Genomic DNA, 20,942 nt, shown 5'->3' with positions numbered 1-20,942 from the left:
GTTCTGGCCAGGGCAATTAGGCAGGAGAAGGAAATAAAGGGTATTCAATTAGGAAAAGAGGAAGTCAAATTGTCCCTGTTTGCAGACGACATGATTGTATATCTAGAAAACCCCATTGTCTCAGCCCAAAATCTCCTTAAGCTGATAAGCAACTTCAGCAAAGTCTCAGGATACAAAATCAATGTACAAAAATCACAAACATTCTTATACACCAATAACAGACAAACAGAGAGCCAAATCATGAGTGAACTCCCACTCACAATTGCTTCAAAGAGAATAAAAATACTTAGGAATCCAACTTACAAGGGATGTGAAGGACCTCTTCAAGGAGAACTACTATAAACCACTGCTCAATGAAATAAAAGAGGATACAAACAAATGGAAGAACATTCCATGCTCATGGGTAGGAAGAATCAATATCGTGAAAATGGCCATACTGCCCAAGGTAATTTATAGATTCAATGCCATCCCCATCAAGCTACCAATGACTTTCTTCACAGAATTGGAAAAAACTACTTTAAAGTTCATATGGAACCAAAAAAGAGCCCACATCGCCAAGTCAATCCTAAGCCAAAAGAACAAAGCTGGAGGCATCACGCTACCTGACTTCAAACTATACTACAAGGCTACAGTAACCAAAACAGCATGGTACTGGTACCAAAACAGAGATATAGATCAATGGAACAGAACAGAGCCCTCAGAAATAACACCGCATATCTACAACTATCTGATCTTTGACAAACCTGAGAAAAACAAGCAACGGGGAAAGGATTCCCTATTTAATAAATGGTGTTGGGAAAACTGGCTAGCCAAATGGAGAAAGCTGAAACTGGATCCCTTCCTTACACCTTATACAAAAATTAATTCAAGATGGATTAAAGACTTAAATGTTAGACCGAAAACCATAAAAACCCTAGAAGAAAACCTAGGCATTACCATTCAGGACATAGGCATGGGCAAGGACTTCATGTCTAAAACACCAAAAGCAATGGCAACAAAAGCCAAAATTGACAAATGGGATCTAATTAAACTAAAGAGCTTCTGCACAGCAAAAGAAACTACCATCAGAGTGAACAGGCAACCTACAAAATGGGAGAAAGTTTTTGCAACCTACTCATCTGACAAAGGGCTAATATCCAGAATCTACAATGAACTCCAACAAATTTACAAGAAAAAAACAAACAGCCCCATCAAAAAGTGGGCAAAGGATATGAACAGACACTTCTCAAAAGAAGATATTTATGCAGCCAAAAGACACATGAAAAAATGCTCATCATCACTGGCCATCAGAGAAATGCAAAGCAAAACCACAATGAGATACCATCTCACACCAGTTAGAATGGTGATCATTAAAAAGTCAGGAAACAACAGGTGCTGGAGAGGGTGTGGAGAAATAGGAACACTTTTACACTGTTGGTGGGACTGTAAACTAGTTCAACCATTGTGGAAGTCAGTGTGGCGATTCCTCAGGGATCTAGAACTAGAAATACCATTTGACCCAGCCATCCCATTACTGGGTATATACCCAAAGGATTATAAATCATGCTGCTATAAAGACACATGCACACGTATGTTTATTGTGGCACTATTCACAATAGCAAAGACTTGGAACCAACCCAAATGTCCAACAATGACAGACTGGATTAAGAAAATGTGGCACATATACACCATGGAATACTATGCAGCCATAAAAAATGAAGAGTTCATGTCCTTTGTAGGGACATGGATGAAATTGGAAATCATCATTCTCAGTAAACTATCAGAAGGACAAAAAACCAAACACCGCATGTTCTCACTCATAGATGGGAATTGAACAATGAGAACGCATGGACACAGGAAGGGGAACATCACACTCTGCGGACTGTTGTGGGGTGGGGGGAGGGGGGAAAGATAGCATTAGGAGATATACCTAATGCTAAATGACGAGTTAATGGGCATGTATACATATGTAACTAACCTGCACATTGTGCACATGTACCCTAAAACTTAAAGTATAATAAATAAAAAAAAAAGACTTGGATTTGCAGAGACTGAGGAACATCACGTTGAAGGTGAAAGAGACAGAGGAAACAAAAATCCGGAGTGTGGTGTTCAGGCCATATGTGTGGGACTTCACATTACAAGATGAATTTGGAAAGTATAGTTTGGTCAAACAGTGCAGTGTCTAAAGGTTATAGGCTAAGCTATTTGTATTTCTTCACTTAGAAAAGGAAGTGAAAGCCAGATTGAGGCAGATTTAAAAAGGAGCCATTTTCAATGAGTTTTTAGCACGATGATGTGTCCCACTTTGAAACAACAGCATCTCCTTGGCAATCAGAGACTGTCTAGAATTTCAGGGCACCATAAAAACAGGATCTTCAAGGTAACCATAAGGCATTCTTTGAGTATGTGGGAATTTTCTGAATATCTTGAATAATTTCCTGAATACATTGCACATCCTCCTTGATGTACATCATTGATGAAGTATAAGATACTCAAAGCAAACTGTTGACATGCAAGGCCTTACCTTCCCAGGTATGTGCACACAAACTTTTTTGATGCCTGGGAGCAATATGATAAACTTCAGAACTTGATGCCTTGTAACTAAGTGTTAGGTAAACAGGTAAAGCTTGGGTAATGGATGTAGCTGATTGTTTACATAACTGGCCCCAGTGGCTGTAGCTGATTGTTTGCATAAATCCATACTCACACATTTTGGAATGTGACTTTACAAGTTCGCTCATCAAAAGGTAGAGTCTATTTCTGCACTCTTGAATCTGGGCTCATCCTGTGACTTGAACTGGCCAAGAGAATGCGCAGAAGTGACACTGTACATGCTGCAGACCTAGGGTTTAAGAGACCACATGCTTCTCTCTTTCTGGCTCCTGCCATGCCTGGGCTAGTCTGCTGGAGAATGAGCCACCTGGAGCAAGCTCAGTTGTCCCAGATGCTCTGGCTGAGGCTCAGCACACGTGAAAAAACCCATCCAAGACCAGTAAAGTCAAACTAGCTTACCTAGAACTGACTGGAAACTCATGGAGGTACCCCATCAAACCCAGTTAGACCAGCAGAATCACCCAGTCAATCCACCGACTCATGAGCAAAACTTGATATTTACTGTTGTGCACCATTGAGGTTTTCTGGTTGTATATTACACAGTACAGCATTGTTGTAGCAATAGATAACTGACAGAATGTAAATGCTGGAGGTGGCCAGTGCTTTATCCATAGAGAATCTAGACTGGAAAATTTCTTCCTTATATCATAGTCTATTAAGGATAGCCTTGGATAGTCTTAGGGATTTTTACTTATATCACTAAACCAGAGTCACTATAGTTGGTAACTTAATAATCAGCCCTTTGCTCATCTCCACCCTCAGAATGTTCACCTTTATGGAGTTGAAATATATCACATTCCTGTTAAGCTTGTTCTTAGGCCTTCACCCTCAATGTTTTAGACCCTAAGCATGACTGTACCCGTAACTGGACTGGTACAATTAGGACAGAAATACTCAAACTGTAGAATATAAGAATCACTGAGTGCAATGGTTGATTTTGTGTGTCAACTTGATTGGGCTAAAGGATACCCAGATAGCTAGTAAAGCATTAATTATTCTCAGTGCTTCAGTGGGCACTGAGCCCATCCCTATTCTGCTGAAAGGGAAAATCAGGTGCTCTGGCATTTCACTAGAATTATTGGGCTGTCCCGGTTGTGTCTCCGAGGGTGTTTCTGAAGGAGACTGGAATTTGAGTTGATGGACTGAGTGGGTAAGGTCTGCCCTTAGCATGGGCAGGTGCCATCTAATCAGCTGGATGCCTGGATGGAACAAAAAGATAGAGGAAGGGCAAATTCTTACTTTCCCTTCTGGAGCGGGGATGCCCTTCTCCTACCTGGAGTTCTTGAATGTCAGAATTCCAGGTTCTCTGGCCTTTGAGCTTCGAAATTTTCTCTAGCAGCTCCCTGGGGTTTGGCCTTCCCCTCAAAATGGGAGTTATGCCATGCCATTGGCTTCTTTGGTTCTGAGGCCTTTGGACATGGACTGGACCATGCTATTGGTTTCCCTGGTTCTCCAGCTTGTGTATGGCCTAATTTGGGACTTCTCAGCCTCTATAATCACATGAGCCAATTTCTCTAATAAATCCCTATATATGTATATATATGGACAGAGAGATAGAGAAAGGTTCTGATCTAGTGAGTACAGCACAAGGACCCAGGAACCTCCATTTTTTAAAAAGCATCCTGTATAACATGGTCATACTCCAAGGGAAAACGGTTAGATTATAAAAGGACTAATGTAATAAAAAGGTCTAAATGTAATAAAACTTCAATACAGGTACACACCACAGAAGAATAATGGAAGGCTGTAAGGAAAAGAAGAGAATTTTAAAACAGCAAACAGAACCACAGAAGGACAGGTGGACACAGAGGCAATCATGAAATCATGAATGGGGGTAGGCACAAGAGAAAAACATCTTTTTCTCCTGACTGTTCAATGAAGGTTCCTGCTACACTTTTAATTAATTAGTTAATTTATTTATTTATTAATTTTGAGATGGAGTCTCACTCTGTTGCCCAGGCTGGAGTGCAGTGGCACAATCTCAGCTCACTGCAACCTCCGCCTCCTGGGTTTAAAGCGATTCTCCTGCCTCAGCCTCCCAAGTAGCTGGGATTTCAGGCACCTGAACCACGCCCCACTAGTTTTTTGTATTTTTAATAGAGACAGGGTTTCACCATGTTTGCCAGGATGGTCTTGATCTCCTGACCTCGTGATTCCCCCGCCTCCACCTCCCAAAGTGCTGGGATTACAGGTGTGAGCCACCACACCCAGCCCCTGCTACACTTTTATTGCTACCCCAGGTGGAATTTAGGCCAAATTAATAGTCCTCAACCATACTGCACCTAGAGTCATCTGAAGACCTGAGAACAAACCCCAACCTTGAGATGCTGATGTAATTGGACTGAGGTGAATCCAGTGCATTCGGTTTTGAAAAGCGTTCCTGGTGATTTCAATGCATGATACATTTTGAGAACCACTGGACAAAATTGTATTATTAACTCCACCCAATAGATATCTTCCTAACAGCAAAAATAATTGCAGCTCTGATTTACCAAACTGGACTGCAGGTGGAATGAAAAGTCAACAGCTGAATTAGGCAGAAATGAGAAAAAAAAAATCCAGCTTTTTCTAAGACCACATCTTTAGGGTTGGGGCCTAAGAAGTGCTAGAAAGGTGAAATCGAAACAGGCACCCATTTGTCACATGACACCTAGGAAAGAAATGAAGTGCCTGTGCTTGCTAGTGAGCAGAATACTTTGCATACCGAAGTCATTCTAGATTTCTCTGTATCTATATGCATTGAAATTTTTTGAAATTACACTCCTCCCTATAATTTGGCAGTGAGAATGCTTGTCTAGTATTTCAGATATTTCTTGAATGCATGGATCCCATGTGACATACAATATTCCATCAAAATAAGATGTAGTAAAATTTCTTAAAAATGAAATAGACTATGGTAGCTTACATTCTAAGCTGTGATTATCAGACCTCTATCTGAGCATCAAAATCTACAGAAAATCTTGTTAAAAATAGACATTCCTGGAAACCACCGTGACTTACTGAATCAGAATGGGAGATGAGGGGCTCATAAAATTTCCCGTTTTACAAGATCCCCACACAATGTTTATTCACTCAGAGCCACACCAGTCTGCTTTTGGAAACCATGTCTTTTGGGAGCAGCCTCTCTCTTCGACAACATTATTCAAAGAGTTACACAGCCTTAAATCCACCTTGACTGCCTACACTCTCTTTCTGTGTTCCATATATAACTGGGAAACTGACAGAGTTTCATGACGTTATTAAAGGAGCAAATCAAATAGAATTCAGAAGACGCGACATCAAAGATGGATTTCCCAAGGTGAAAACAAACTCCCCATGACAAACCTGTTAGAAACTGCTTTTGAAATGGAAGTTACTGAAATGGAATTTCTCAAACAGCAAAAAACACCCTTAATACTCTTGATACACATTTCTGAATTGCTTTTCAGAAAGGTTGTGCCAGTTTACACCAATGTGCATGAAATGCCCCTCCCCTTGGTCATGGGCACTTCAGACAAATTGCATCTCCTTCATGAATTTGTACAGTGCTGGCCGTGGTGAGATGAGAGAGAAAGACTCTGTGAATGGACCAACGACTCGGGGGGGGCAAGGCTCAGACAGCCACAGGACTTCTGGGCAAGAGAGAAGGACCCTTCTTACCACTTGATTGAAGTGGAGATTCTGGGTAGTGTTCAAGAGAAGTGCGGCTGTCCGACCTGGCCAGGGTGCAGCAGCACTTAGGTCTCCAGTTGTGGCCCAGGGTTAGGGGATGCCTCTTTTTTTTTTTTTTTTTTTTTGAGACGGAGTCTTGCTCTGTTGCCCAGGCGGGAGTGCAGTGGCGCGATGTCTGCTCACTGCAAGCTCCGCCCCCCGGGTTCACGCCATTCTCCTGCTTCAGCCTCCCGAGTAGCTGGGACTACAGGCGCCCGCCACCATGCCCGGCTAATTTTTTTGTATTTTTAGTAGAGACGGGGTTTCACCGTGTTAGCCAGGATGGTCTTGATCTCCTGACCTCGTGATCCGCCTGCCTCGGCCTCCCAAAGTGCTGGGATTAGGCGTGAGCCACCGCGCCCGGGCAAGGATGCCTCTTATAGAGTAATCTCTGACAGAAGCAGCTCCTCTAGGCTGAGGCCAGGAGCTATCCCTGGGGAGGGCCCCCAGATGGGGTACAGGGAATGACCGGGAGGGTAAGAGGTAAAAAGGAGTTGGGCCAAGTTAGGAGTTTCAAAAGACCTTCACTCTAACTTGAGGCATCAGGCATATCAGCAAAGAAGGTAAGTTAGCCCTTATGCCCTCGCATGCAGCTTCCTGGTGCTGTTATGATGCCTCTAACTGCTCAGGACTGTGCCCACCCAGCTTTTCCAAAAGGAACATGCCCCTTCTTGTCTGAAAATGGTAGATTCTAACTGACCCCTTCCATCAAGTGAGCATCTTCTCTCTCTAAAACAGGATTCTGTAAATAGAACTACTCAGTGCTGGCCGTGGCCCCAAAAGGATTCATTCAAGAGGTGGCAATGTGTTCCCATATTGCAAACTGAAATGATCGCACATTAACGATTTGCAAAAGTGGTGATCCCAACCCCGTTTCGTGAGCCTTACTTCAACCCCACTGCTGGCTATGAAAGAGTGGAAATTGAAGAGGCAAAAAGAGAGGGTTTGTTTAGAAAGTGCTATGCTTCGAGTTCCAGCTCCCTTCAAGGAGTTCATTCTGAGGCATTTGTACAAATCTTGTGGAGTTTAAGGAACAATATATACTGGCATTCAATTCCAATCTAAAAGAAAGCATTCAGGCAGCTTGCTGCCCATATAGGCATGCAAACAAGAGAGAGGACAGCCACAAGAAAAATTGCCCTTCCAGTATTTGGCAGGGCAAGGATATGTGAGCTCTCTGTAGGTCAAGAGAAGACCTTGGAAGGTAACCAGGCTGGAGCTGTCTCGAAGGAACACTGTCCAAGAGAGTGGCTTGCCAGAGTGAGGTGCCTCCCAACACAAAGGCCAGAGACATAAGAGATCAGCCAGAGAGTGCATTGCCGAAGTCAGCCTACTGTACGGTCTGGGCTACAAAGACTTTAAAGCCCACACAAACAAAGGACGCTGGCTTTTTTTTGTTTTTAGATGGAGTCTTGTTCTGTCACCATGTTGACACCATGTTAACCATGTTGATTCAAGCTGGAGGGCAGTGGTGCAATCTCAGCTCAGTGCAACCTCCCCCTCCTGCATTCAAGCAATTCTCCTGCCTCAGCCTCCTGAGTAGCTGGGACTACAGGTGCACACCACCACACCCAGCAAATTTTTGTATTTTTAGCAGAGACGGGGTTTCACCACGTTGGCCATACTGGACTCAAACTCCTGACCTCAAGTGATCTGCTGGTCTCGGCCTCCCAAAGTGCTGGGATTACAGGCATGAGCCACCACACCCAGCTGGATGTTGGCTTTTATTGTAAGAGCAATGGAGGCTGTCGGAGAATTTTACATTGTGTGTGTGTGTGCTGGGGGGGTGGGGGTGGGTAATCATAGTGAAATGATCAGATTTGCATTTTAAGGATGCTCTGGCTGGAGCATAACAAATGGAGGGGGACCAGAACAGAAGCAGGAAGGCTCATTAATAAGCTAGTCAGGTGAACAGAGCAGGCAGTGAAGGCTACAGTACGAACAGCAGAGATGCGGAGCAGTAGGTGGATTTGAACAATAGGTAAAAATCAACAAGTCTAAGTGATTGGCTTGCGGGGAGGGTAAACAATAAGGAGGCATCAGGATGACTCCTTCATTTCTGTCTTGCCCATATTGCTGCCTGATGCAGCCATTTACTCACAGAACACTGGGAAGGGGCCAAGTTCTAGGGAAAAGATCATGTGTATTGCCTTGATAATTTGGGAATCTGAGATGCCTTTAAAATCTACAAAGATTTAAGTCTTTAATCCATCTTGAATTAATTTTTGTCTAAGGTGTAAGGAAGGGATCCAGTTTCAGCTTTCTCCATATGGCTAGCCAGTTTTCCCAGCACCATTTATTAAATAGGGCATCCTTTCCCCATTGCTTGTTTTTCTCAGGTTTGTCAAAGATCAGATAGTTGTAGATACGCAGCATTATTTCTGAGGGCTCTGTTCTGTTCCATTGATCTATATCTCTGTTTTGGTACCAGTACCATGCTGTTTTGGTTACTGTAGCCTTGTAGTTTAGTTTGAAGACCTAAAACCATAAAAACCCTAGAAGAAAACCTAGGCATTACCATTCAGGACATAGGCATGGGCAAGGACTTCATGTCTAAAACACCAAAAGCAATGGCAACAAAAGCCAAAATTGACAAATGGGATCTAATTAAACTCAAGAGCTTCTGCACAGCAAAAGAAACTACCATCAGAGTGAACAGGCAACCTACAAAATGGGAGAAAATTTTCGCAACCTACTCATCTGACAAAGGGCTAATATCCAGAATCTACAATGAACTCCAACAAATTTACAAGAAAAAAACAAACAACCCCATCAAAAAGTGGGCAAAGGATATGAACAGACACTTCTCAAAAGAAGATATTTATGCAGCCAAAAGACACATGAACAAATGCTCATCATCACTGGCCATCAGAGAAATGCAACTCAAAACCACAATGAGATACCATCTCACACCAGTTAGAATGGCGATCATTAAAAAGTCAGGAAACAACAGGTGCTGGAGAGGGTGTGGAGAAATAGGAACACTTTTACACTGTTGGTGGGACTGTAAACTAGTTCAACCATTGTGGAAGTCAGTGTGGCAATTCCTCAGGGATCTAGAACTAGAAATACCATTTGACCCAGCCATCCCATTACTGGGTATATACCCAAAGGATTATAAATCATGCTGCTATAAAGACACATGCACACGTATGTTTATTGTGGCACTATTCACAATAGCAAAGACTTGGAACCAACCCAAATGTCCAACAATGATAGACTGGATTAAGAAAATGTGGCACATACATGCCATGGAATACTATGCAGCCATAAAAAATGAGTTCATGTCCTTTGTAGGGACATGGATGAAGCTGGAAATCATCATTCTCAGTAAACTATCACAAGGACAAAAAACCAAACACCGCATGTTCTCACTCATAGATGGGAATTGAACAATGAGAACACATGGACACAGGAAGGGGAACATCACACTCTGGGGACTGTTATGGGGTGAGGGGAGGGAGGAGGGATAACATTAGGAGATATACCTAATGCTAAATGACGAGTTAATGGGTGCAGCACACCAGCATGGCACATGTATACATATGTAACTAACCTGCACATTGTGCACATGTACCCTAAATCTTAAAGTATAATAATAACTAAAAAAAAAAAAAAAAAAAAAAAGATCTACAAAGATGTCAGGTAGACTAATTGAAGCTTTATACCTGGGTGAGGGTTTAGGAAAAAGTGAGAGATAAAGGTAACCAAAGAGCCAGTCTTGAGGGATCCCAACGCTTAAAGGCCAGGAAGAAGAGAATGCACTAGTGGGGACGAAGGAGAGAGAAAAGGAACTGACAGAGTTGGAGGAAAAAGACCATCTGCCACCCCGGTCCTCAATGCTGGCTACAACAGGAAATAAAATGGATGTGGCCCCTGCCATATGGAGCTCACAGTCAGGGGAGTGAGAAGGTGGATAGTAAGCAAGAAAACCACGAAATTATAAAACTACAAACTGTGGTCAGCATTATAAAGGGAAAGACAGAGAATAAGAGTGAATTGTGGGCTGGGCACGGTGGCTCACGCCTATAATCCCAGCACTTTGGGAGGCAGAGGTGGGTGGATAACCTGAGGTCAGGAGTTTGAGACCAGCCTGACCAACATGGTGAAACTCCATCTCTACTAAAAATACAAAGATTAGCCAGGCATGGTGGTGCATACCTGTAATCCAAGCTACTCAGGAGGCTGAGGCAGGAGAATCTCTGGAACCTGGGAGGTGGAGGTTGCAGTGAGCCGAGATTGCACCACTGTACTCCAGTCTGGGTGACAGAACAAGACTCTGTCTAAAAAAAAAAAAAAAAAATAATGAATTGTGGGGCAGGGAAGAGTTCTTTGTGGATCTGCATTAGGATGCTTATGAGTGGCAGCTGTCCCCAGGGAAGTGTTTGGAGAAAGGAAATTGCCTGGCACCTGTTGTCTGCTTTCCCACTGTAGCCCTGTTCTTCTCTCCCCAGCTACTTCCCAGGAGGTGCCAGGGACCTAAAGACTAAGTGTCCTTGAGCAGTAGTGAGTGTCTCTGAAAAGAAGGGAGCGAGGAACTTCAGAATGGACCCAGGACAAAAAAGCCCAGCTGACCATTAATGGGTTGGAAAGATGCTATCACAGGGCCTGGTCCCATTGGAAGATGTTTGGGCTTTTTGCCAAGGCCTGATGACCTCCACCACCTGATCTGAGACTGCCCCTATAACAGCAAAGCCCTTGATCAAAGCAAAATGACCCAGAGAGTTTCAGGTATCCCACAGCTCTGCCAAGCAGATTTCAAAGAAATGCAAACTGAGGTTATCATGGGGATTTTGTGCTAAAGGAACCAAGGTATCAGATGGCCATGCCTTCTCAGGGCCTGAGCCTTGGGGATACCGCGCAAGTTCTCTATCCAAGCTATCTGAAATACACTCTAGCCTAAGGGTACATTTATTCACCCAAGGTCCGTGTCAGATTCCTTTATTAGGTTCTTTTATTTCTCTAAAAATAAACAGTGCAGTATAATTCATATACAGTCCCATTTAACAAGGCAAATGGAAAGTACTGTTTTAAAGCAGCAGCCATAGGCATTGTGAGAAAGCACAAAGTCAAGGCTCAGGGTGTAGGCTCTGGAGTCAGACACACCCAGGCTCAACTTCCAGCTCTGCCCCCTACTGGTTCAGTGATGTTGAGACGGAGTCTTGCTTTGTCGCCCAGGCAGGAGTGCAGTGGCGCCATCTCTGCTCACTGCAACCTCTGCCTCCCAAGTTCAAGCGATTCTCGTGCCCCAGCCTCCCAAGTAGCTGGGATTACAGGCAACCACCACCACATCTGGCTAATTTTTGTATTTTTAGTAAAGACGGGGTTTTGCCATGTTGTCCAGGCTGGTCTCGAACTCCTGACCTCGAGTGATCCGCCAGCCTCTGCCTCCCAAAGTGCTGGGATTACAGGCGTGGGCCACCACACCCAGCAAATTACATAATTTTTAATGCCTTCCTTCTTCATCTTTATGGGGATAATAGAGTTACATGAATGAATTAATGACATGGAGTTTAAAGCCTTTCTCAGTCTAGCCTGAACTCACCTTTCCAGACTCAGCCTATGATTTTACTCCCTTCCCCCAAGCCACATGAGAGTCCCAGGCTGCAGCCACATTGGCCTTTCTGCTACTGCTTCCAGCCATCACCTTCTCTGCCCCGACCACACTTCCCACTGCCTGGGTTCCCTCACACCACCCTTGTCTACTGAACTCCCACTCATCTTTCAGAGTGCAAAGCAAATGTCACCTCCTCTTTGAAGCATCCCCTGCCTCACCCAAGCAGTCAGCTCCACCTTGCTCTCTATGCCCATATACTTCCTCTACATCTTCTCAACGATAGTAATAAACACTCAAAGTGCCAACCACTGAGCTTAAGTACTTTAACTATTTTAACTCACGAAATCCCCACAGGAACCATATAACACAGATTTTATCACTAACCCCATTTTTAGGATGCAAAACATAATGCACAGAGAAGCTAAGTAACTTGCCCAATGCCACACAGCCCACAGCAGAGCCAGGAAACAAGCCAAGCCCTGCGATGACAGAGCTGGTGCTTCTAACCACAGTGCTACACTGTGTACTCCTTATCCACAGGGTGCGAAGTCCACTTCCCCCAACAGGTGGGAGGGCCAGGGATTGCATTTTCTTCATTTCTGCATCCTCAGATCCTAGCACAGTACCTGGCACATAAGCACTTGCAACTTCCTTCCTCCCACACACCGAAACTAGACTATTTAAGGAAAACCACTAATTGAGTAACATTCACCCATGTGTTCTGGTCTCCTCTTCTTTTTGGCCATAATTTCTGATTAAAAAATACTACTCTGTAGTCCTGGCCAAGGGGCCTCATATAGTCTCTTTGAAGTTGATGAATAACAATGAACTTCTTCTAGTTCATTCAATTAAAAAAGAGAAGCTGTTTTTTCCCATGAAGAAGTTTGAGGCCTAAGGGTAAAATAGAGACATGGATCTGTCATGACACCTTTTCCCACTGAAATGAGGAGAATCTGTTTATAAAGAAAAAAAAGAGTAAAAACAGAATGCAAAAGGCAACCAGGCTTCCAGAAGGGCCCTCCCTGGCCCAGCAGCTCCTGGAGGCAGTTGTGGAATCTAGAGTTGGAGGAAGTCTTGAAGAGAGAGCTCTTTGAAGGCACAGCTGGCTACAAACCAGTCCCGGAGCCGGCAGCCCAGCACAGCTCAGCACATCTCAGCCAGAACATAGCTAGGCAGGCCAAGGAATCCTAAGAAAGGGATGATATTTTTAAAACCTCTGGCATTAGCAAAACTGAAGGTTGCCTGGCCAGTGCTTGTCTCTTTCTTTTTACCAGCTCAGTGTCTAATTCGTGTTTTTCCAGGATTCCGAACCTTTCCCCAGCAGATCAGGTCTAAGTGCAAATGGTCCCTAAGTCACCCATGTTCCTTAGGCTTTTTCCCTCCTTAGAAACAAAAGGTGGACCTTTGCCAAGATTAAATGGCATTCCATTCAAAGCTCCAAGTCTGGCTCAATTCAACATGCTCATGAGGAGGACTTTGAAAGTGCTATGGATAATTGTCTAATAAGGCACAACTACCCAGCAGGACTGAGGTCAAAAAAAAGAACCATCTTTCAAATGTAAGTTCTTATCAGCTCTGGAAAAAAAAAAAAAAAAAAAGACGTTATTTAAGCCAAAGCTTAAATTTGGGCTAAAGCCTCAGACTTGAAAAATGCTTGAAGCCAGAATTGGGAGGTGACAGGGGTGTACGAAGGAAGCGTGGGGGTGGGGGAAGCACTGGTTTGTGATTTTACTTCCAGTCTGCGGTCATTGAGTTCATGAGTTTGTACACTCTTGGACCTGTCAGTAAGAAAGTATATATTGAGCATGGATGTTATAGCAAAGCTCAATATAGCATTTGGAATCATATGAGACAGGGTTGTTACCCTTGAGTACTTCACCATCTCACTAAGGAGAGAGGGAACAAAAATAAGCAAAGATCTTTTTAGAGGACTTGGCATATGGTAGGGGCCTCTCAAAGTCACTTCCTGTATTCCCTTTCGGGTCTTGGGGAGAAAAATGATGTGACCACTAAACGTGTCCCTGGGACAGAGAGGAGCCAAAATTGACGATGGAAAGGGAAAGATTACTGTGGACTTGAGTGGCCTGTGAGACTGGCATGGTAAGAAGACGGCTACGGGTGAGGGAGGCCATCCATGATGAGCCGGTGGAGGAGACATGGGAGGGCCCATGGTGGAGAGTGGTGAGAGTGAAGGGCAGAAAGGCCAATCAGGGGCCTCCAATTCCAGGCCAAGTGGTTTCGTTTAGCCCAGGTTTCAGATTAGAAGCCAGACTCTCTGATGGCTACGGATGTGTGAGTGTGAGTGTGTATGTGTGTGTGTGTGTGTTTCTTTTTTGCTTTTATTGGAGTTGATTATATATGTTTAAAGTCCAAACTGGAATGTCTAGGGTCAGGGAACATTTGCTCTTCAATTTTGAATTTAGCTTCAGGCCCCACTTAACCAACTAGTCACTTAATTTGTATGTTTATGTTACCTACCTGTAAAAATTCGAGTTTGAGGCCCCTGTCCTTCAGGTAACAGGGAACTAATGGATATTTCTGGAATGATGGAAATGGTATTTCATGATTATCAGGGTTGCCATATAAAATACAGAATGCACAGTTAAATTTGAATTTCAGATAAACAACAAATAATTTTTAATATAAGTATGTCCCATACAATAAAAATTATTCATTTTTAAAATTCAAATGTAACAATGTAACTGAGTATCTTGGCTTTTTGTTTTTGCTTTTTGCTAAATCTGGTAATCCGGCTCATGTGGCATATATAAAATTAATGGGAGGAAAGAGAAATGAGATTAAATGAGGAGGTTGTACAATAGTCTCAGAAAGACATGGATAATCCACCCCTTTAACAGGATGGCTGGCTGCATTGGAGGTGAGAGACATTCACAAAAAAGAATGAGCACAGCATGCAGCTTGGTTAGAGATGGGGAACAAAAGAAGAGAAGTAACCCCAGGGTTACAGAAACATAATTCACACTACAGCTCTGCCATTTAATTACACAAGATACTCCCAGCCTTGGTTTCCCCGTTACTACTTCTAATGTGTCATAAGGAGTAATGAAAATGCCTTATAAATGCTGCACAAATGTCGGTTGTTGTAATAAATGCCCCAGCCCCATTCTTTTCAACATACACTATTACTAAAGCCATGTCTCTTCCATGCTGTCCTTGTCTAATTATTTTGAACACAAAGGTAGAATGTCCCTTTGTTCCATTTCCCTATTGGCCCATGCAGCTCGAACTTGTACAATTCCCTGTTCTCCACGTGGGCACTCGCAAACACTCAGAGCTTCCTGTCCTTGGCAAATTCACCGACCTTTCCTCTGTTTTTTTCAGCAAGCCATTGGTAAAAATGTGTATTAGGACAGAGGTGGAGACACAATAAGCCAGAAGCTCTGACACTCGAGGTGGCCATCAGTCCATGCATAAACACCCTCTGGATCCTGTTTAATGCACTATACCTGGACTTTGTTTATCTGTGCCCAAACATCAGACAGAGACTCCCTGTGCAGATAACATGAGGCGATGGGCCCCGATACTGACTACCCCTGCTACTTTCTAGCTCGGTGTCTTGGGGCACATGGTGTAGCTTTTCCTGTAAGATAATTTGTTATTTACTGTCCTTTTATTTCAATTGCTTTTTCCTTTCTTCAGTGTCAATTTTATGACTAATGCTTACACTAAAAGTGTCTAAACCTTTTGTTTCTGGATTACAAATGATGGAGGCATAAAATGCTCCCTCTGGCCTGGCTTTCTTCAAGTCACCTTGCCCCTGCCCTCAGGGAGCTCAGCTTCCCATCTGTCTCCAGAACTTCTGCCAGAATGCTTCACCTTTCCTTGGCCTCTGTTGCCACCTGCAGGAGCATTTGGAGGAGGGTTCCAGGACCCTAGATGCCAGAGAGGGAAGCAATAGGCATGTGAAATCTTGAGTTTCACCAGATAAAATCTCCTCACCTCTCTTGAGCTCACACTCCAATATTTATGTATTTATTTATGTTTATTTATTTGAGGCAGAGTCTCACTATGCTGGCCAGACTGGCTTCAAACTCTTGAGCTCAAGCCCTCACTGCCACCCACCCGCTCTGCCCCCACCTTAGCTTCCTGAGTAGCTGGAATTATAGGCACACATAATCATACCCAGCAAAGCTCCAGTATTTAATCAGTTGACTGACTTTAGGCAAATCACTCCTTTTAGCCTATTTCCTCATCTCTAGAAGAGTATTTGATATCCATAAATTTGCTTTGATAGTGATTGTAAATGGATCATTCATTTATGTATTCATGAAGCAAACAGCATGTTGGATAAAAAGACATGAAAACATAAGAACCTTTCTGAGAGAAAAGTCACAATATTACAGGGGCATCAGTCAAACCCACAGGAAATTGTCAGTTTGTTTTGATAGACCTATAAACAAAGTGTCACATGATCTAAGTCATGCCTCTTGCCTGGTGCAAACAGGGAAAGCTTCACAACAGAGGTGACATATTAATTGGACTTGGAAAACCACATAGGAGTTCACCAGGGTTTGGAAGAACACACAGGAGTTCATAAGGCAGAGAGGAAGGGAAAGGACTTTCCAGAAAGGGGGAGCAATAAGCCAAAATGTTTTGACCTGCAGATAGATCCCAAGGAGTGACTGAACTCTTGTATCCTGCAGCAAGCAGGCTTGGTAGGAGAGAAACGGAAGGAGAGAGGAATGTTGCCAATGTCAAGGGAAGGAGTGGTGAGGCTTGGCCCTGGCAGGAGTCTAGTAGGGGGATGAAGAAGAGGAGCTATGAGGCTGCGAAAAGAACATTGAATCAGGATGGGGAGGTCTGCTTCATGACCCAGACTCTTCCAGCCACTCACTATGGTACCTTGGCTAAGTTAACCACCCTCTCTATGCTTTGGTTTCCTCATGTGCAAGTGAAGATAATAATCCCCACCTCGCTGTGTTGTTGCCAGATAACACATGCAAAATCATTAACACAGTGCCTGCCGCAGATGTGCTCAAATAGGTCAGCCACTGGTGTTACTATTAGATATGCAGCTTCAGGGACTTATTTTGTCTCACCAATCCTACTTTCCTCGTCAATAACGTGAGAACGAGAGTGTTTGCCTTACATGTATCAGAAACTGTGAAGATACAATCAAGTAATACAAGCTGTACAGAATGAGATAATGAAGGCTACACTTTAAAAATATAGCAGGCGTCTACCAATCATAAGGCAGTTTCACTTTCGTTATGGCATTTAACTTTTTCTGACAACAACCTTATGAGGTAGGATTATAATGATGTTTATTTTACATGTGATGAAAGTTGGGTTCCTTCATTTAATAGATGCTCTTTGAGCAGGTTCTGTGAACAAGACAAGACCATGGGAATTGTAGTTGAGAAGAGGAAACAGACTGCAGGTACATGTTGGGGGAACTGGGGCTCAGGGCTTCGCCCTGCTCTGTCTCTACTCACTCTCTGATGATCTCTCCAAGGGACTGATGGGGCTTTCAGTCCCATGCCTGTATCATGGCAACCCATATTTCTATCTCCAGCCCAGCCCTCTCCAGACCTGCGTGTCTGCACAATCAATCTCTCCACTTGTTTTTCTAATGAACACCTCAAACCTAAAATACATAACATTAAGCTCTCTTATCCCTCTACCCCAACATCTTCCAATCTCAGCCAGCAGCATCTCTGTTTTTCCAGCTGCTTGGAGTCATCCCTGATTCCTGTCTTTTTCTCATACCCCCACAAACAATCAGACAGAAAATCTTATATATATGTAAATCTTCGCCCCGGTTGGAGTGCAATGGCGCAATCTCGGCTCACTGCAACCTCTGCCTCCTGGGTTCACGCTATTCTCTTGACTCAGCCTCCCAAGTAGGTGGGATTAAGGGTGCACACCACCACACCCAGCTAATGTTTTGTATTTTTATTGATTGATTGATTGAGACAGAGTCTCGCTCTGTCGCCCAGGCTGGAGTGCAGTGGCGCCATCTCGGCTCACTGTAAGCTCTGCCTCCCAGGTTCACACCATTCTCCTGCCTCAGCCTCCCGAGTAGCTGGGACTACAGGCACCTGCCACCACGCCCGGCTAATTTTTTTTTTTTTTTTTTTTTTTTTTTTGTATTTTTAGTAGAGACGAGGTTTCACCGTGTTAGCCAGGATGGTCTCGATCTCCTGACCTCTTGATCCGCCCGTCTCAGCCTCCCAAAGTGCTGGGATTACAGGCGTGAGCCACCGCGCCCGGCCTTTTATCCTACTTTCGAAAAACATACCCAGAGTCTGAGTGCTTCTCTTTACCTCCAGCGCCACTCCATGGCCCCAGCTCTCTTTCACCTGGTTCTCACCTGGATCGCGGCCTCCATTTTGCGCAGTGACCCCTACAGTCTATTCTCCAAACAGCAGCTGGCGTGGTCATTATGAGAAGCAATGTCCACCTGCTGCTCAAAAACCCACGAACGGCTCCCCATTTCTTTCCCATTAAAGCCAAAGTCTAAAACATTTACAAAGCCTTATATGATCAGTTCCTACCTGCTTTCCTTATGTTGGAGGCTGTGAAGCTCCTTATTATATAAACAGTTCTCAGGAGAAGGAATAAAAGGATAGCCACCTCCTCAGCAGAGCCAGTTTACACTCTGCTAAAGACAAGAGGAGCTGGGACCTTCTCCCCTAACCCTTACTGCATATGTGAGAGAAGCCAGACCCGCTGGATCGACTGGAAATGCCCAGTGCCTGAGACGGGGAGGAAAGAGAAGCCGTGGGGAGGAAAAGACTGTAAACCTAAAAGACATTGAAGTCCCACCTCACCAGTTAGGCAGGGAGGGGAAAGAGGCCTAGGGCGCTCAGGAACTTGGAATAAGGTTGCCCTCTGCGGGTGAAACTGTGAAATATCTCACAGTGGAGAAGGGCGGAGACTGTTCGCAGAGGGGCCGGGCGAAAACATCACCCTACTGGAAGTACGAACGCATTGCAGACTGGGGGCGCCCGAAGGCATCCCAGACGCGAGGGCAAAGGCCCAGGAGGGCTGTGGGGCTCTCGGAAGTATCCGATCACCTTGAGAGGAGTCCGCCGGATGTCCGAGCCTGATGTCACTGCAACTTCGATTCCTCCGACGCCCCTGCTCTTACTTCCCAGTCTTCCGGCAACTTCTCCGCTTCGGCCTCCCCTAGGCCTTGCCCCCAGAGAGGGGACGCACTCCACAGGTGGATTCACACGTGTGGGCCCTCGGCAGCACTTTCTCGTGCAAATTAACAAGTGGCCCTCAGTGTGGAAGCACGGCCCAGCTTTTCCCGGGGAGGTCACCAGGGTGAGGCCACTCAAGGTCTGCAGGCGCCCGGCGTTACCGGGATCCTCCCCGCGCGCTGGTCCAAGGAGGCCAGGAGAGGGCGAACCCGTCCCTGACCAGCGGCCCTTCCGGGGGTGGGCTCTGACCCCACCGAGCGGTCAGCGGGTCCAGGAGCTCCAAAGGGTAGGGCAGAATTGGGTAGATGAGGGTGTATTTTTCTGGCAGGAGTCTAAGGCGTCGCTGACTCTCAAAGGCCCGCATCCGGAAAAAGGGAAAGAGCCCCCTCCCGGGAGGAAGGACGAGAGGCTGGCCCGCGGGAAAGAGCCCTGGCTGTCCCTCCTGGCCTAGGTCTGCCTCTTTGATCTCACCCTCCCCGTGGCGGCGAGTGCCACCAAAGGCTGTGAGAGGCCAGCGGGTATCGGGAGAGAGCTGAGGGTCGGTGCCGGCGGGACCCCAGATTGGAGCCGCCGTCGTCGGACGGGCAGACCCTGCTGTAATCGCTCCCAGCCGGCCACGGTAGGCAGGTGGGGCCCGCCGCGAGTCCTAGTGAAAAACACCTCCCTCTTGATTCTCTCAAAGGAACCCGAGCCCTGGGAAGGGACACCAAGGCGCTCCCGAGACTCCGGAGACCGCCAACAGCCCCAAAAGAGAGTACTCGGCTATCCAGCGCCCTTATCCAAGCGGAGAATCTCTCTCCACCTCCGCCCTCCCGGGACTCAAAGTTGTTTGTGGAGCCGCCAGGTTTCCTTGTAGATGGGCACGATATGCACTGTGCGCGCGCGCGCACACACACACACACACACACACACACACACACGTATGTGTATTTTTCCAGTTGCCACTGCAGGATTGCCAGCCTTCGGAAATGAGCATCCGCTCCCTCTCCCGGGACTGGGCTTGGGGTTCACCGAGAGAAGAGGAAGAGAGCTTGCGTTTGCGCTGGGCCTGCTCGGTGCCAGGCCATTCTAGGCTTTTGTCTATCCTGGTTTCTGGTCTGTGCGTTGTGGGTAGCAGCATTGGCGTATTGCGCCGGAGGGAGCAGGCTGAGCGAGGCTCCAGAAGGTGCGCAATAGCCGGAGAGGAAGGGGCGATGCTGTCACCTAGCCTCCTCCCTGAGACTCCATCCAGCCCAGAAAAAGGAGCTGCTTCCTCCCCCATCTACCCCAGGAGAAAATAAACGGTCGCTGGCATTTTCCTGCGTCTTTTAATTTTGCCAAAACTGTTTTGGGTTGGCTATTGTGGGCCAGGATGGAGGCCTTCTCCTCCCAGGAGCAAACCTGTCCACACCCAGGCCGGCAGTGGAGTCAGCCTTGCCCCAGCCTGCCCTCCCGGGAAACAATGCCCCTTTGTCGCTCGCCCTCCCAATGCTGATCCAGCCCCTCCCCTTAGCTTAGGGCTCCCTCCCGTTAGAGCATTCCAATGATTGCCACAAGTCACACTTTTCTTTGAGGTCTCTCTGCCTGGGAAGAAAACAAAGCAGCCCTCCTAATCACACGGAGGGAGTGGAAATTTTCCTGCCCTCTGACTATGTGCCAGCCTTGGCTCCTCCCTGAAGCCCTGTCGAGAGGGCTTATTAGGTCACTTATGTTTTGTACCTCATATGAAGTCCCACAATCAGTAGATTATAGAGGGGGGCACAAACCCAACAATGTCTGACATAGAGAAATTACACATACATACATACATTCACACACACATACATACATACACACATACTACATACACACATACATACACACATACATACATATACACATACATACATACACACACACATACTACATACACACATACATACACACATACATACATACACACATACATACAT

General features: G+C 45.4%; 1 long non-coding RNA gene across 2 annotated transcripts in view; it reads right to left on the bottom strand.

Annotated features, from left to right (window-relative positions):
- The window catches only part of LOC134740274 (uncharacterized), a 66,840-nt gene extending 47,648 nt beyond the window's left edge, over positions 1-19,192 (bottom strand). The window contains exon 1 of one of the 2 annotated variants that reach the window (XR_010127623.1): positions 18,883-19,192. This is a non-coding gene — a long non-coding RNA (uncharacterized LOC134740274). The remainder of the gene's footprint in view (positions 1-18,882) is intronic. The other variant, XR_010127622.1, reaches the window with a different exon arrangement.
- Positions 19,193-20,942: the final 1,750 nt, after the last annotated feature.

Source organism: Pongo pygmaeus, chromosome 9 (genome assembly GCF_028885625.2).
Source record: "Pongo pygmaeus isolate AG05252 chromosome 9, NHGRI_mPonPyg2-v2.0_pri, whole genome shotgun sequence".
Lineage (NCBI taxonomy): Eukaryota > Metazoa > Chordata > Mammalia > Primates > Hominidae > Pongo > Pongo pygmaeus.
This window is presented reverse-complemented; position numbering and strand designations above follow the sequence as displayed.